The 16,961-nt window shown below is 39.1% G+C and overlaps 1 protein-coding gene and 1 non-coding gene across 7 annotated transcripts in view; one reads left to right on the forward strand and one right to left on the reverse strand.

Annotated features, from left to right (window-relative positions):
- Positions 1–16,961, forward strand: part of RBMS3 (RNA binding motif single stranded interacting protein 3) — a 780,234-nt gene that overhangs the window by 511,085 nt on the left and 252,188 nt on the right. The window lies entirely within an intron of this gene.
- On the reverse strand, positions 10,351–10,456 carry LOC133046304 (U6 spliceosomal RNA). Its single transcript, XR_009690446.1, has one exon. It is a non-coding gene; the product is annotated as a U6 spliceosomal RNA (small nuclear RNA).

Raw genomic sequence — 16,961 nt, forward strand, 5'->3', positions numbered from 1 at the left:
CATCACCAGCTCCCGGAGTTTACTCAAATTCATGTCCATTGAGTCGGTGATGCCATCCAACCATCTCATCCTCTGTCATCCCCTTCTCCTCCTTCCTTCAATCTTTCCCAGCACCAAGGTCTTTTCCAATGAGTCAGTTGTTCATATCAGGTGGACAAAGTATTGGAGTTTCAGCTTCAGCATCAGTCCTTCCAATATTCAGGACTGATTTCCTTTAGGATGAACTGGTTGGATTTCCTTGCTTTCCAAGGGATTCTCAAGAGTCTTCTTCAACACCACAGTTCAAAAGCAACAATTCTTTGGTGCTCAGCTTCCTTTATAGTCCAACTCTCACATCCATATATGACTACTGGAAAATCCACAGCTTTGACTAGGTGGACTTTTGTTGGCAAAGTAATGTCTCTGCTTTTTAATATGCTGTCTAGGTTGGTCATAACTTTTCTTCCAAGGAGTAAGCGTCTTTTAATTTCATGGCTGCAGTCACCATCTACAGTGATTTTGGAGCCCAAAATAATAAATTCTGACACTGTTTCCATTGTTTCCCCATCTATTTGCCATGAAGTGATGGGACCAGATGCTATGATCTTTGTTTTCTGAATGTTGAGTTTTAAACCAACTTTTTCACTCTCCTCTTTCACTTTCATCAAGAAGCTCTTTAGTTCTTCGCTTTCTGCCATAAGGGTGGTGTCATCTGCATATCTGAGGTTATTGATATTTCCCCCAGCAATCTTGATTCCAGCTTGTGCTTCCTCCAGTCCAGCGTTTCTCATGATGTACTCTGCATATAAGTTAAATAAGCAGGGTGACGATATACAGCCTTGACATACTCCTTTCCCAATTGGGAACCAGTGTGTTGTTCCATGTCCAGTTCTAACTGTTGATTCTTGACCTGCATACAGATTTCTCAGGAGGCAGGTAAGGTGGTCTGGTTTTCCCATCTCTTGAAGAATTTTCCACAGTTTGTTGTGACCCACATAGTCAAAGGCTTTGGCATGGTCCATAAAGCAGAAGTAGATGTTCTCTGGAACTCTTTTGCTTTTTTTGATGATCCAGCAGATGTTGGCAATTTGATCTCTGGTCCTTCTGCCTTTTCTAAATCCAGCTTGTACATCTGGAAATTCACAGTTCACGTACTGTTGAAGCCTGGCTTGGAGAATTTTGAGCATTACTTTACTAGCGTGTGAGATGAGTGCAATTGTGTGGTAGTCTGAACATTCTTTGGCATTGCCTTTCTTTGGGATTGGCATGAAAACTGACTTTTTCCAGTCCTGTGGCCACTCTGAGTTTTCCAAATTTGCTGGCATATTGAGTGCAGCACTTTCACAGCATCATCTTTTTAGATTTGAAATAGCTCAACTGGAATGCCATCATCTCCAGTAGCTTTGTTCATAGTGATGCTTCCTAAGGCCCACTTGACTTCACGTTCCAAGATGTCTGGCTCTAAGTGAGTGATTAGTTCAGTTCAGTCACTCAGTCATGTCCGACTCTTTGCAACTCCATGAACCGCAGCACACCAGGCCTCCCTGTCCATCACCAACTCCCGGAGTCCATCCAAACCCATGTCCATTGAGTCGGTGATGCCATCCAACCATCTCATCCTCTGTCATCCCCTTCTCCTCCTGCCCTCAATCTTTCCCAGCAAAGAAAAGAAAAAAAAAAAAAAAAGTGAGTGATCACACCATCATAATTATCTGGATCATGAAGATCTTTTTTGTATAGTTCTTCTGTGTATTCTTGCCACCTCTTCTTAATATTTTCTGCTTCTGTTAGGTCCATACCATTTCTGTCCTTTATTGAGCCCACCTTTGCATGAAAAGTTCTCTTTGTATCTCTAATTTTCTTGAAGACATCTCTAGTCTTTCCTATTCTGTTGTTTTCCTCTATTTCTTTGCATTGATCACTGAGGAAGGCTTTCTTATCTCTCCTTACTGTTCTTTGGAACTCTGCATTCCAAATTCTAACCCAATGGCAAAAGCAAAGGGTAAGTTCCCAGGCACTTCAGGGATCTGTACGGCGTGAAATAGAAAGGCTCACGTTCAAAGAGGCTGGGGAGCAGAGTGTGGCACTGCCTAGCAAAGGCTTTCATATATAATGACATGTGTTTTCAGGCTGGTTTGAGGAGGGAAAATCGCATTTTGCTTTCAAATTAGACTTTTGCCCATAAGCACATGTACTGGTCAGTAGAACAGTCTTTCCAAAAAACAGTGGAATAACCAACCCTCTTTTAGTATGATTTTATTTCTCTTTGTTAAGTAGTTTGGATCCCAACTGAAGTCCAAGAATTAGGGAAGGATTGAGAGAGAGTGCACCCTATTATGGGATCTTTCTATTTTAGCCAATCTTCTGATGAACAGAAATTTGGACAAATATTTACATGACAGAGGAATCTTATTTTCCTACTCAATAAAATAAAATGAAATGCCTTCTTAATCCTTTGACAGATAATTATACTATTTTATGTTTATGCAAATAAAAACCTGTAGGGTTTTAGGGAGTGTCCAAGGCAAAAAATTTACGATCTGATAGTTTTTTTTAATAAAATGAAAAAGTTAATGTTGTTTATGTAAATTTGAAACTTTCTCCAGAGTAAAATATCAAAAATGTACTAAAATGAAATTTCAATTACAAATCTGAATATGTGAGCCATGGACACACACATTTTTATCAGGGAAAATGTTTGATCATGAAAACACTAAGCAGTGTTTTCTCAGTGGTGCCAGTCTGATAAGTCACAAATGCAACTATAATTGAATAAAAGGCAACAAATAGAAAAAATATGATGTACAATTTAGTAAAAATATATCTCTATGTTTCTACTCATGAGTAGCGTTGACTAACTTTGAGCTATTCCTCTTTGTGAAACTAAAACATCATATGCATAATATACTTTGCAAGTACCACAATCCCCAACTGGATGTTGGCTTAGATTTCTCATCAATAAAAGGATTTTTGCAATATTTAGGAAACCTCTTTCTGCTGAGTTCCTCATCTTTAATGTTTGTGATGCCTTCTAGATTATTTCTGTCTACCAAACACACAGTTGTTTCATGGTGAAACACTGCTGCAACATTATTAGTGAATTTCATAGTACAAGCTTAATTGAGACTTAAGGGCTGTGAATTCTATGTTCTTGGCCAGTCATCTCTCAACCTTTCTATGGCACCACACCTGTTACTACGAAGGTATTTGGGGAGTTGGTAACTAATAAGAGAGAGAAGTGGATGCATGAGGCAAGTGCTCGGGCCTGGTGCACTGGGAAGACCCAGAGGAATTGGGTGGAGAGGGAGGTGGGAGGGGGGATCGGGACGGGGAATACATGTAAATCCATGGCTGATTCATGTCAATGTATGACAAAAACCACTACAATATTGTAAAGTAATTAGCCTCCAACTAATAAAAATAAATGGGAAAAAAAAAGAAAGGAGACAGAGATAATTGCATTTTGAAATCTGGATAATGAGAGACCAGATAGAGAAATACAGGGGACCATTTCAGGAGATTGAAAGTGGTTGGAATGGGTTTTATGCACCAAACTGCAACACTCCTCCCCTGTGATCGTAGCTGTGAAAGAGGGCTGCCTCCAGGAAGCATCCCATATCAAGGAGCCACCAAATCTCTCTACTTCCGTAAATCAGGGCAAAATCTAGAAAATCTTACTCAGCCTGATGTAGGTATTTTGCTATTCTTAGATAGTTATCACTCCCTTAGACAGCTATCCATCAAAAGAATGTGAGAATCAGCAGATTCTAGGGTTTTCTCATGGTGATAACAAGCTCACTGGGGCAACTTTTATTGGTTTTTCTTTCTTCCCAGATTTTCTATTCCTCTTCTATTATGTTTCTACTTCCTGGCATCAGCTCTCAATTAAACTATCTTGTTCCAGGCTCTGATTTGGCAGAATTCAAATTAAGGATGCTGATCCAGTAATTGTGAAATTGTTTGTTTTTATTTTTATTTAATTCTCTTTTTTTATTTAAAAAAAAAAGGTTTTTTGGTCACACTGTGAGGCATGCAGGATATTAGTTCCCCAACCAGGGATCAAACCAAGTACCCCCTACATTGGGAACATGCAGTCTTAACTACTGGACCACCAGAGAAGTCTGGAAAATTATGTCTTGATTTAAAACTTCTGGCCATAGGGAAGCCCAGAGGAAGAAAGTAGATATAGCTAAAGTAGTAAAGTGAATTTCGTAGACCAAACACATTGTTTTCATTACTCTTAAACAACATTTATAGCAGTATTTGTGAACCATGTATTTAGTTCAGTCACTCAGTCGTGTCCAACTGTTTGTGACCCCATGAACTGCAGCACACCAGGCCTCTCTGTCCATCACCAACTCCCAGAGTCCACCCAAATCCATGTCCATCGAGTCAGTGATGCCATCCAACCATCTCACCCTCTGTCGTCCCCTTCTCCTCCTGCCCTCAGTCTTTCCCAGCATCAGGGTCTTTTCCAATGAGTCAGCTCTTCACATCAGGTGGCCAAAGGATTGGAGTTTCAGCTTCAGCATTAGTCCTTCCAATGAACACCCAGGACTGATCTCCTTTAGGATGGACTGGTTGGATCTCCTTGCAGTCCAAGGGACTCTCAAGAGTCTTCTCCAACACCACAGTTCAAAAGCATCAATTCTTTTCTGCTCAGCTTTCTTTATAGTCCAACTCTCACATCCATACATGACCACTGGGAAAAACCATAGCCTTGACTAGATGGACCTTTGTTGGCAAAGTAATGTCTCTGCTTTTTAATATGCTCTCTAGGTTGGTCATGACTTTCCTTCTAAGGAGTAAGCGTCTTTTAATTTCATGGCTGCAGTCACCATCTGCAGTGATTTTGGAGCCCAGAAAAATAAAGTCAACCACTGTTTCCACTGTTTCCCTATCTATTTGCCATGAAGTGATGGGACTGGATGCCATGATCTTAGTTTTCTGAATGTTGAGCTTTAAGCCAACTTTTCCACTCTCCTCTTTCACTTTCATCAAGAGGCTCTTTAGTTCTTCACTTTCTGCCATAAAGGTGGTGTCATCTGCATATCTGAGGTTATTGATATTTCTCCTGGCAATCTTGATTCCAGCTTGTGCTTCTTCCACCCCAGCGTTTCTCATGATGTACTCTGCATATAAGTTAAATAAGTAGGGTGACGATATACAGCCTTGACCTACTCCTTTTCCTATTTGGAAGCAGTCTGTTGTTCCATGCCCAGTTCTAACTGTTGATTCTTGACCTGCATACAGGTTTCTTAAGTGGCAGGTCAGGTGGTCTGGTATTCCCATCTCTTTCAGAACCATGTATTAGGGGTGACAAAAGTGAATATCAGTGACCCTAGACAGATGGTAGTCAGGGTTTAAATTTAGAAAGAGAAATGTGCAACACCGTAATGATGAAGTGCCACCATGACATGGTTGATCCAGAACAGCTGATGATGTGAAGAGGTTGGTTATTGACAAAAATGGGAAGAGAAAGAAGGGCCAGGAAATTGTCATGATGCAAGCAAAGTGAAGGTGAGGGATGGGCATGGGGAATCATGCCACAGAGAAAAGAACCCATGAAGTTTTGGTCTTAGATAAAGGCAGTGTGGTGGGCATTATTAATGGGTCCAGCATGGGGATGTCTTGAGTTGACTAAAATGAAATGGGGATGGTCTTTAGCTGAACAATGGTGGCTTCTAGTTAGTACTTTGGAAGGTTTTCATCAATGTTGTAGACTCCCTTACTAGCCCTCACTCTTCCCTTCATCTTCCCTAAATTTCTAATCTTCACAGGAGAAGGTTAGGGAAGGTGAATTGTACTATAGTGATTTTTTTTTTTCTTTATGCATTTTATTCTGAGTATTTAAAATCTGGATTTTGTTTAGAAGTTTTGTTTGTCTTCATGTTGTTTCTTCAGGTGCTACTATTTAGTTCAGTGTAGATTCTCAACGGGCTTCCCTCATGGCTCAGCTGGTAAAACATCCACCTGCAATTCAGGAGACCTAGGTTCAATCCCTGGGTTGTGAAGGTTTCCTAGAGAAGGGAAAGGCTACCCACTCCAGTATTCTGGCCTGGAGAATTTCAATAAATATTATTTGAAACTGATACACAATTCCATGAATTGAACAGCCCTTGTGCTTATATTTGGTGTTAACAAAATTCCCAAAGGGTTTAGGGGGACACCTTTCTCTGTCACCAACAAACTTGGAGGGAAACATTGAGAGAAACATTTAAATCTTTTCTTAATTTTTGACAAAAATTCTCACATTTCTATATCTAAACACATATGTAAGAGGTGTGGGTTCAGTCCGTGGGTCAGGAAGATCCCCTGGAGGAGGGCATGGCAATCCACTCCAGTATTCTTGCTCGGAGAGTCCCATGAACCAGGAGGACTTAGCAGGCTACAGACACAGACACAGCTGGACACAACTGAAGTGACTTAGCACGCGTGCACATATCCATGCTAGCCGCTCAGTTGTGTCTATCTCTTTATAACCCCATGGACTGTAGTCTGCCAAGCTCTTGTGTCCATGGGATTCCTCAGGCAAGGATACTGGAGTTAATAACCATTCCCTTCTCCTGAGGATCTTCCCAACTCAGGGATAGAGCCTGGGTCTCCTGTATTGCAGGCAGATTCTTTACCATTGAGCCAAGGAAGCCCATATCTGTGTACACACACACACACAGAACAAGTGCTAAATATTCAAAAAGAAAAAAAAGAAACAATTTGGTTGAGAAAGGTTCTGGTTACTTCTCGGAAAGTCTCATTTTTCCAAAACTGCTTTTCAGTGTGTTTTGCTGACAATCAAATTGTTATTTCTTTAATTTTTCATTCTTGGTTGGGACAGTGATGAATTCTGCTTTTTGATATGGGTAATGTTCTTGCCTAATTTAATAGTGTCTAGATCTTAACTTCTTGCCACTGGATCTAGATAGGCACTATTACTGTGCTGTACTTTGCACCCCTTTTTTTATTGTCTCCACATAAAAATGTGAATATCATGAGAAAAAACAGAAAGGGGTTTATTGGTCTACACTTTCATCTCTTTTGGCATAATGTTGCTTCTCTCTCTCTAGGGGAAGTGTGACACAGGTTTATTAGCCCTACTATAATAGAATGATATAATACAGCTTGTAATGCTTAATCAGTGTGGTATGGTCAATATGTTTTGCTGACCATATGTTCTCTATAATTATGTGTAAGTACCAGTGAGTAGTAGCATAATTTATTCAGAGTCTACAGAGCAAATTCTCGCTCCAGAATCTGATTGAAGTCATCATAAGGTCATGGAACTGAGAAGAAGGATGAACAGGTTTTCTATACATCTCCAGAATCACAGATCATTTTCATCTATTTTCATCCAAAATGATAACTCCGTTCAGGTCTTCACATTTTTATGCTTTGAAGTTTTCACGGTAAAGACTTAGAAGGGACTATCCTAGTGGTCCAGTGGTTAGGACTCGGTGCTTCCACGGCAGGAGACATGAATTCATTCCCTGGTCATGGAACTAAGATCCCACATACCCTGTGGTGCAGCCAAAAAAAAAAAAAAAAACCCACAAAATAAATTACAAAGCCTTAATTTTATTCCTAAGTTGATATTGGACTTTGCCTCCTGACAGCATCATTAATGAGTAGTAAACCATGAATGTATGTGAGTGCTGTTAGCAAGCAGAGGGTTGAGTGGCTTAAGACCAATTAAGAGACAAGCCATAGAAACCAGGCTCTGAATAATTAAGTGCTTAGTGCATTTCCAAATCTAAAATTTCATTTAATAGGATTGATTTAAAAATATATCCTAACCAATTTTTGGATACATGGATAGTAGTGTGAATTAGATTCCTGCCACTCCTTGCCAGAAACCATCAAGAAAGCTTGTCATGCACACTTCATTTTTTTTATGATCTAATTCTTTAGAATGAGAAGTCTGCAAAATTTAAGAAAATATTTTAAGAGGAATATAAATGAAAACACTCACTAAGCAAGCTCTGAACCAGGCACGATTTATCTGATAGCTGATTCCTCTGATTTCTTACCTTTTTAAGCCTATGAATGATGAATCAATTAGCTTACTATTATTTTAGTCATTTTCCATTGCAGAAGAAGAAATCTTTCAAAGGAAATTAGCATGTTTATTATCTTTCTTTAGAATTCATATATTTCAAAGACATCTGTCCCATTAGATTGTACATTTTTCTACAAAAGAATTCTCATGTTTATCTTTCCCTGTGCCTTCAATTAATACATTAAGTCTTTGAATGTAAAGATTGCACCTTGCTGTTTACATTTTAAGCATCTAAACTGACTCCTATTACATGAGAGTATTGATAATTATTAAATGAATGAATATCGACTTGTGGTAGGCAGAATCATCTCCTCATCCCCCAAAGATCTCTAAGTCCTAATCCCCACTCCTGGTGAATATGGCAAATGAATTAAGGTTGCAAATAGGGTTAAGGTTGCAAATACATTCATCTTAAAGTAGGGAAATTATTCTGGATTATTTGAGTGGACTCAGTATAATCACAGGGCTTCTTAAAAGTGGAGGTGGGGGGCAGAACAGGAGATCAGAGGGAGGCAACAGAAGAACTTGACTCACCACCACTGGCCTTGAAGATGAAGCAGTGTGGGCAGCCAGCCTCTGGGAACTGAAAAAAGCAAGAAATTGGATTCTCCCCTAAAGTTTGAGGGGACAGGAAAGGAACTCGGCACTGTTGACACCATGATTTTATTCCAGTGGAATCTGCGTCAACCTTTTAACCATAAAAGTATAAGATGGTGCAGTTGTATCATTTTATACCCCTCTTGTTTTTGTTAATTTGTTACAACAGCAACAAAAAACTAGTAGACCATTATAGAAATCGTTTCAACTGAATAGCATCCATATTATTTCTAAATTACATTACAAACAGCTTCTGGAAGATTGTCTTAGGTTCTCCTATTTTTAAAAGTCTTTGTTATCATTTGAGTGGCTTGTTAAACAGTAAAAGCTATGTTGTTAATTATTTTGACTTAATAGTTTCTTTATACCTGCTCATAAGGATATATTAGAATCGAAGACTATGAAATATCCAAAAAGAGAGTCTTTGGAGATGAGTGCTAATATATCAGATAATATTTTTGTTTATTATTGAAGTATAGTTGACTAAACATGTTGTTCTAATTTTGTTTTAATTTATTTTTACTTGAAGGATAATTACTTTACAATATTGTGTTGTTTTCTGCCATACATCAACATGAATCAGCCATAGATATACATATGTCCCCTCCCTCTTAAACCTCCCTCCCATCCCATCCCACACCTCTAGGTTGTCACAGAGCCCTGGTTTGATTGACTTCCCTGCATCATATAGCAAATTCCCACTGGCTTTCTTATTTTACATATGGTAGAGTATATGTTTCCATGCTACTCTCTCTATCTGTCTCACCCTCTCCTCCCCCAACCAATCCCCATATCCATAACTCTCTTCTCTGTGTCTGCATCTCCACTGCTATCCTGCAAGTAGATTGATTAGTACCCTCTTTCTAAATTCCACATATATGCATTAATATATGATTTTTTTTTTTCTGATTTACTTCACTCTGTATAATAGGCTCTAGGCTCATCTACCTCATTAGCACTGACTCAAATACCTTCCTTTTCATGGCTGAGTAATATTCCATTGAATATATATATAGCACAGTTTCTTTATTCATTCATCTGTTGATGGAAATTTAGGTTGCTTCCATGTCCTAGCTATTGTAAATAGTGCTGCAATGAACATTTGGTTACATGTGTATTTTTCAATATTTGTTTCCTTATGGTGTATGTGTAGAAGTGGTATTGCTGGGTAGTATGGTAGTTTTATTCCTAAATTTTTAAGGAATCTCCATACTGTCTTCCATAGTTGTTGTATCAATTTATTTTCTCACCAACAGTGCGAGAGGGTTCCCTTTTCTTCACACTCTCTCTGGCATTTAGTTTGTAGAATTTTTTTTTTTTATGATGGCCATTCTGACAAGTGATATCTCCTTGTAGTTTTGATTTGCATTTCTCTAATAATAAGCAATGTTGAGCATCTTTCCATGTGTTTATTAGCCATCTATTTGTCTTTGGAGAAATGTCTGTTTAGGTCTTTTGGCCACTTTTTGATTGAGCTGCTTGTTTTTCTGATATTGAGTTGTATGAGCTGCTTGTATAGTTTAGAAATTAATCCTTTTCAGTTGTTTCATTTGCCATTATCTTCTCCCATTCTTAGGAGAATTCCTAAGAATTCTTTTCACCTTGTTTATAGCTTCCTTTGCTGTGCAAAAGCTTTTATGTTTAATTAGGTCCCATTTATTTATTTTCTTTTTTTTATTTCCATTACTCTAGGAGGCAGGTCATAGAGGATCTTGCTGTGAACAAATATGAAACGCTTCACAAATGTGTGTGTCCTCCTTGCACTGGGCCATGCTAATCTTCTCTGTATCATTTCAATTTTAGTATATATGCTGTTGAAGTGAGCACTCTAATTTTTGCTATAGAGGAAATAGAGTTCTACACATATGTACATTATTTTTATATTCTTTTCCATTCTGGTTTATCCCAAAAGATTGGATATAGTTCCCTGTGCTGTACAGTGAAAGTGAAGTGAAGTCGCTCAGTCGTGTCCGACTCTCTGCGACCCCATGGACTGTAGCTTACCAGGCTCCTCCGTCCATGGGATTTTCCAGGCTAGAGTACTGGAGTGGGGTGTCATTTATCCATTCTAAATGTAATAGTTGACATCCACCAACCGCCTGCTCCCAGTTCCTCCCTCTTCCTCTCCCCTCCCTGTGGCAACCACAGGCCTGTTCTCTGTGTCTAAGAGTCTGCTTCTGTCTTGTAGATGCATTCATTTGTGTCATATTTTAGATTCCACATATGAGTGATATCATATGATGTTTGTCTTTCTGTTTCTGACTAACTTCACTAGTATGATCGTCTCTAGTTGCATCTGTGTTGCTGCAAATGGCATTATTTTGTTATGATGTTCCATTTATATATGTGTGTGTGTATACACACACACACACCACAGCTTCTTTATCCATTCATCCATCGGTAAATATTTAGATTATTTCCACGCCTTGGCCACTGTGAATCGTGCTGCATGTAACATAGGAGTGCATGTATAGATAACATTATTTTTGACCTAATGAAGTCAAATATTATTTCAAGCCATTTTTTCCCATAAAATGTGCCCAGAAAATTGGACACTGTAAATCTAAATTCATACAAATATGTATCTCTTAGCTCTCAACCTTAATATTTGCTTTCAATAATTCCTGTTATTAAAAAAAGATCATTAGTGTTTATAAGGGCTCAAAGAGTTTATAAAGCTGGTATCACCCTTGAGTTTTAGGTGATTAAATCTAAAACATATATGATGCCCTATTCTGATGAGATAAAGAGTGCCCTAATGCTGAAGCTGAAACTCCAATACTTTGGCCACCTCATGCGAAGAGTTGACTCATTGGAAAAGACCCTGATGCTGGGAGGGATTGGGGGTAGGAGGACAAGGGGACGACAGAGGATGAGATGGCTGGATGGCATCACTGACTCGATGGACATGAGTTTGAGTAAACTCCGGGAGTTGGTGATGGACAGGGAGGCCTGGCATGCTGCGATTCATGGGGTCACAAAGAGTTGGACATGACTGAGTGACTGAACTGAACTGAACTGAAATCTCTGAATAGCTGAGTGCCATAGGAAAGCTTAGGTTTGAGACATAAAGTAAAAGTTCAGGGAGATAATTATCAACATTTATTAAGTGTTAACCCAATATACAGTTGTCCCTTGAGGGTTGAGACACACTAATCCTTCTCCCAGTTGAAAATCCTTGTATAACTTACAGTTTGTTCTCTCTGTATTTAATTCCTTCTATCTGCAGTTCTACATCCATGGGTTTAATTAGCCTTAGATCATGTAGTAAGTACTTTTTGCATGCATGCCCAGTCATGTCTGACTCTTTGCAACACCATGGACTGTAGCCTGCCAGGCTCACTGTCCATGGGATTATCCCGGCAAGAATACTGGAGTGGATTGCCATTTCCTCCTCCAGAGGATCTTTCTAATGCAGGGATCAAACCCATGTCACCTGTGGTTCTGCATTGGCAGGCAGATTCTTTGCCACTGAGCCACGTGTGTAGCTATGTGTAGTAGGACAGTATTTCAGTTTACTATTAAAAAAATTCTAAGTATAAGTGGAACTTACCAGTTCAAACCTACATTGTTCAAGGGTCAACTGTGTGTTTTTATTATTCAGTTGATTAAATTCTTATTGATTTGAGTGTTTCTTATTATTCATAGAATTAAAATACTTTCAAGCATTTAAAATAAATGTATCTCTCCATTGAAGATGTATTACTGTTATAGCAAGTAGCAAGAGGAAGCTGTAAATAGGGCCATTTTCTCTTGAACTGTGAGTGGAACTTATTTTGGAATAGAGGCTGATGAAACAGTGGTACTAGTTGAGTCATTGAAATGCCTCAAGTGAAAGACTCAAAATCTGATTTCTCACTGTTTGGTGGTAGAGCAGATGTTCACCTCCCTGGGTGCTAGCCTGACTTCCGTCAGTCAGAACCTACATCTCTCTCTGGATGGCTCGCCCTCAGACTGGGCCAGGGGGGAGGGGGGCTGGTTTCCTGATGGACAGCGAAAGAGGATCTAGGAAGACACGTCCCCCTGGCGGGGGAAGCTGGTAAACAGTGACTGACAGGTGTCGGGCTGTCTGCATCCCAGTTCTTTTGCTCCTGGTGAGAATACCTGGTGTAACCTATACTGTCTCCAAAGTTTCACTGACTTCCCTAGAGACAAATGCACTACCCACCCTAAGTAGTGTAACAATTGTTAATAATTGACAGGCTTCTCTGGAAAAAGCAAAGACAGTTTGACTATGGGAAAGACCTTTATAGTGGTGGATAGAATTGCAGTCCTGTGTCCTGCTTGTGAACAGACCACTGGTTGGTTAACAGGATTCAGCCAATCCTACTTGTTTTGATAAAGGTACATCCTAAAGAATCAAAACTGTACCAATATTTAAGATAATGGGGTTTTAATTCAAATATTCTCTACAAAACACAGAAGTATAGGAATGAAATATTGAAACTAACTTATTTTTATGAGCAATCACTTTAAGATAGTGTACTATATTTGAACCAAATGGTGGTCCAGAGACCTGTGGGGTCCCTGACATTCTTTCCCTTTCTGGTGGTCTGCAAGTTCAACATATTTTCATAATATGGGCTTATTATTTGCCTTTTTCAGGCTGATTCTCTCCTGAGTGTAGAATTGAGTTTCCCAGAGGCCATATGATGTATGATACAGCAACAGATTGAACGCAGAAGCAGATACAAGAATCCGTCTTCTATTAAGCCCCAAACTACAGAGAGTTGCACAAATATAAAACAAGGCCACTCTTGTGCTTATTTATTTTGTTTTTGAAATTTTTTATAAAAAATATGTCACCTATGGCATCATGTGATGTCTTTTAAAAAAATGATTGGAGTATAACTGATTTATAATGTTGTATTAGTTTCAGGTATATAGCAAAGTGATTCAGTTATACTTACACATTTACTCCTTTTTTTAAAGTTCTTTTCCCACATAAGCCATTACAGAGTATTGAGTAGAATTCCCTATGCTATAGTGTAGGTCCTTATTAGTTATCTATTTTATATATAGGAGTATGTATATGTCGATCCCAATCACCCAGTTTATCCCTTCTCATCCCCTTTTCTCCTGGAAACCATGTGTTTCTTTTCTACATCTGTATTTTAAAAGAAGCTATTAAGGAAGCGTCTAAAATTTTGGATTTTTAAATGGTAAATAGCTTTAACCTATGTAAACGAAAGTTATTTCCACTCTTAATACTTGTTAAGAGTATAAAGAGGTCCTGACGCAAACATGGAAACAGTTAAACAAAACAATGTCCCTGATTTAGAGTAAAACTCAAGGTTCACATTTTTTCATCTTCTCATAATTAGAAAAGACTAAAGGAGATAGCCGTGATAAAGATGAAGCTGAAGATGTCCTCTCATCTTTCTGATCTTAGGTAGAAAAGCTAGAGGTGTTCTAGAAGCCATTTTAAGGGGAATGGTTAAGAAATACATTTCTATTAAAGGAGTTACACTATCATACTTTGGAAGCAAGCACATAGATTCCTTATGGTATACTGGGTATTTTGCTTTCTCATATGTGGAGACAATGGTTATGCTTCTAAACATATGCTTTATCTTTTTATTAGCAAATAGCATATTGATTGAATATATGGATGCTTTGTCAAAACAATGTGCATACACAGTGTGTGTGGTGTGTGGGGTTTTGGAAATGGAACTGTGTGATTTGTGAGTGGCATGTGAGCCTGTCAGAATTTGGGGAGAGTTTAAATACAATATTTAAAAGCCAGAAGGATAACCATGGGTCTGTCATCAGTTCATTTCAGTTGCTCAGTCATGTCCGACTCTTTGCAACCCCATGGACTGCAACTCACCAGGCCTGCCTGTCCATCACCAACTCCCATAACTTGTTCAAACTCACGTCTATCCAGTTGGTGAATCCATCCAACCATCTCATCCTCTGTTGTCCCCTTCTCCTCATACCTTCAATCTTTCCCAGCATCAGGTTCTTTTCCAGTGAGTCAGTTCTTTGCATCAGGTGGACAAAGGATTGGAGTTTCAGCTTCAGAATCAGTCCTTCCAGTGAATATTCAGGACTGATTTCATTTAGGATGGAATGGTTGGATCTCCTGCAGTCCAAGGGGCTCTCAAGAGTCTTCTCCAACACCACAGTTCAAAAGCATCAATTCTTCAGTGCTCAGTTCTCTTTATAGTCCAACTCTCACATCCATACATGACTACTGGAGAAACCATAGCTTTGAGTAGATGAATCTTTGTTGGCAAAGTAATGTCTCTGCTTTTTAATATGCTGTCTAGGTTGGTCATAGCTTTTCTTCCAAGGATCAAGCAGATTTCATGCCTGCAGTCACCATCTGCAGTAATTTTAGAGCCCAAAAAATAAAGTTTCTCACTGTTTCCAGTGCTTCCCCATCTATTTGCCATGAAATGATGGGACCAGATTCCATGATCTTAATTTTTTGAATGTTGAGTTTTAAGCCAACTTTTTCACTCTCTCCTTTCACTTTCATCAAGAGGCTCTTTAGCTTTTCTTCACTTTCTGCCATAGGGTGGTGTCATCTGCGTATCTGAGGTTATTGATATTTCTCCTGGCAATCTTGATTCCAGCTTGTGCTTCATCCGGTCCAGCTTCTCGCATGATGGACTCTGCATACAAGTTAAATAAGTAGGGTGACAGTATATAGCCTTGACGTACTCCTTTCCCAATTTGGAACCAGTCTGTTCTTCCATGTCCAGTTCTAACTGTTGCTTCCTGACCTGCATACAGATTTCTCAGGAGGCACGTCAGGTGGTCTGTTGTTCCCATCTCTTGAAGAATTTTCCACTGTTTATCATGATCCACACAGTCAAAGGTTTTGGTTTGGTCAGTAAAGCAGAAGTAGATGTTTCTCTGGAACTCTCTTGCTTTTTCGATGATCCAGCGGATGTTGGCAATTTGATCTCCGGTTCCTCTGGCTTTTCTAAATCCAGCGTGAGCATCTAGAAGTTCATGGTTCATGTACTGTTGAAGCCTGACTTGGAGAACTTCGAGCATTATTTTGCTAGCGTGTGAGATGAGTGCCGTTGTGCAGTCGTGTGAGCATTCTCTGGCAGTGCCCTCTTTGGGAGTTCTGTTCTCATCATAAGCCCCGTCCTGTGCCCGTCTTTTGGTCTCTGCTGATTCACATAGGGCTTGTCTCTAATTGGATTGTACTTTAGTGTTCTGCTCACCTGGTAGGATGCATCTTCAGACTTCCAGGTTTGCTAGCTGGTGTAAATAATCACACTAATATAATAATAATAATAAATCAATAATATCATGTATCAATAGCTGGTTAAATGCTACATACTATTAGTTTTCACATATTTTTAAAATTTTCACAGATGGTAAAGTTTCCTGTTCTAGAGTCCCCAAATCATGATTCTTTTAAGCTTATTGCCTCTTAACCTAATGTGAAAGATCTCTAAGGAAAGAGTTACCTAGTTATCCTTAATAAATGATTATGATTTAACCCAATGAATTCATGTAAGAGTTATAACAATTTAAGATGTAATGTCTCCTGTAATTTATTTTGAAAAGACACAGCTTACTATTTTCTACATCCTTTTACAGCCCCAGCACTTGTCTCATCCCAGGGACAGCGTCATGTCTTTTGCTGCACTTAGCATGGTGAAACTTCCCTGGTAGCTCAGTTGGTAAAGAATCCACCTGCAGTGCAGGAGACCCTGGCTCGATTCTTGGGTCAGGAAGATCCCCTGGAGAAGGGATAGGCTACCCACTCCAGTAGTCTTGGGCTTCCCTCCTGGCTCAGCTGCTAAAGAATCCACCTGCAATGTGGGAAACCTGGGTTTGATACCTGGGATGGGAAGATCCCCTGAAGAAGGGAAAGGCTACCCACTACAGAATTCTCACCTGGAGAATTCCATGAACTGTATAGTCCATGGGGTCGCAAAGAGTTGGACATAACTGAGCAACTTTCACTTTCACTTTAGGATGGTGAAGGAAAGAGAAATGTCCATTTGCTTTACGTGCTTTCAATGAGAGTCCTCTGGAGGGTATGCTGCTTTGCCTCTGTGAACTTAATTGGCTAGAGAACATATTCTATAGAGAAAACTGTTTTCTCCCTAATTAGTCTTGGTTTGAGTTTTGGTCCTGTCTCTTGTTACTTTTGAACATAGGCAAGTTATTTAGTCTCTTTCTGGGTTCATCAAGGAACCTAATGAGTCCATTAGATGTTTATAATGCCTTCTTTACATAAATGTTGCTAGAATTAACTAAGATTTTGTACAATTCCACATAAGTGCTGGTAGGAAATGGTAGATAATCCTATTATAAGTAGCATTTGTTTGCATCATAAGAATCATTTCATCAACATCCA

This window comes from Dama dama, chromosome 24, assembly GCF_033118175.1.
Source record: "Dama dama isolate Ldn47 chromosome 24, ASM3311817v1, whole genome shotgun sequence".
NCBI lineage: Eukaryota > Metazoa > Chordata > Mammalia > Artiodactyla > Cervidae > Dama > Dama dama.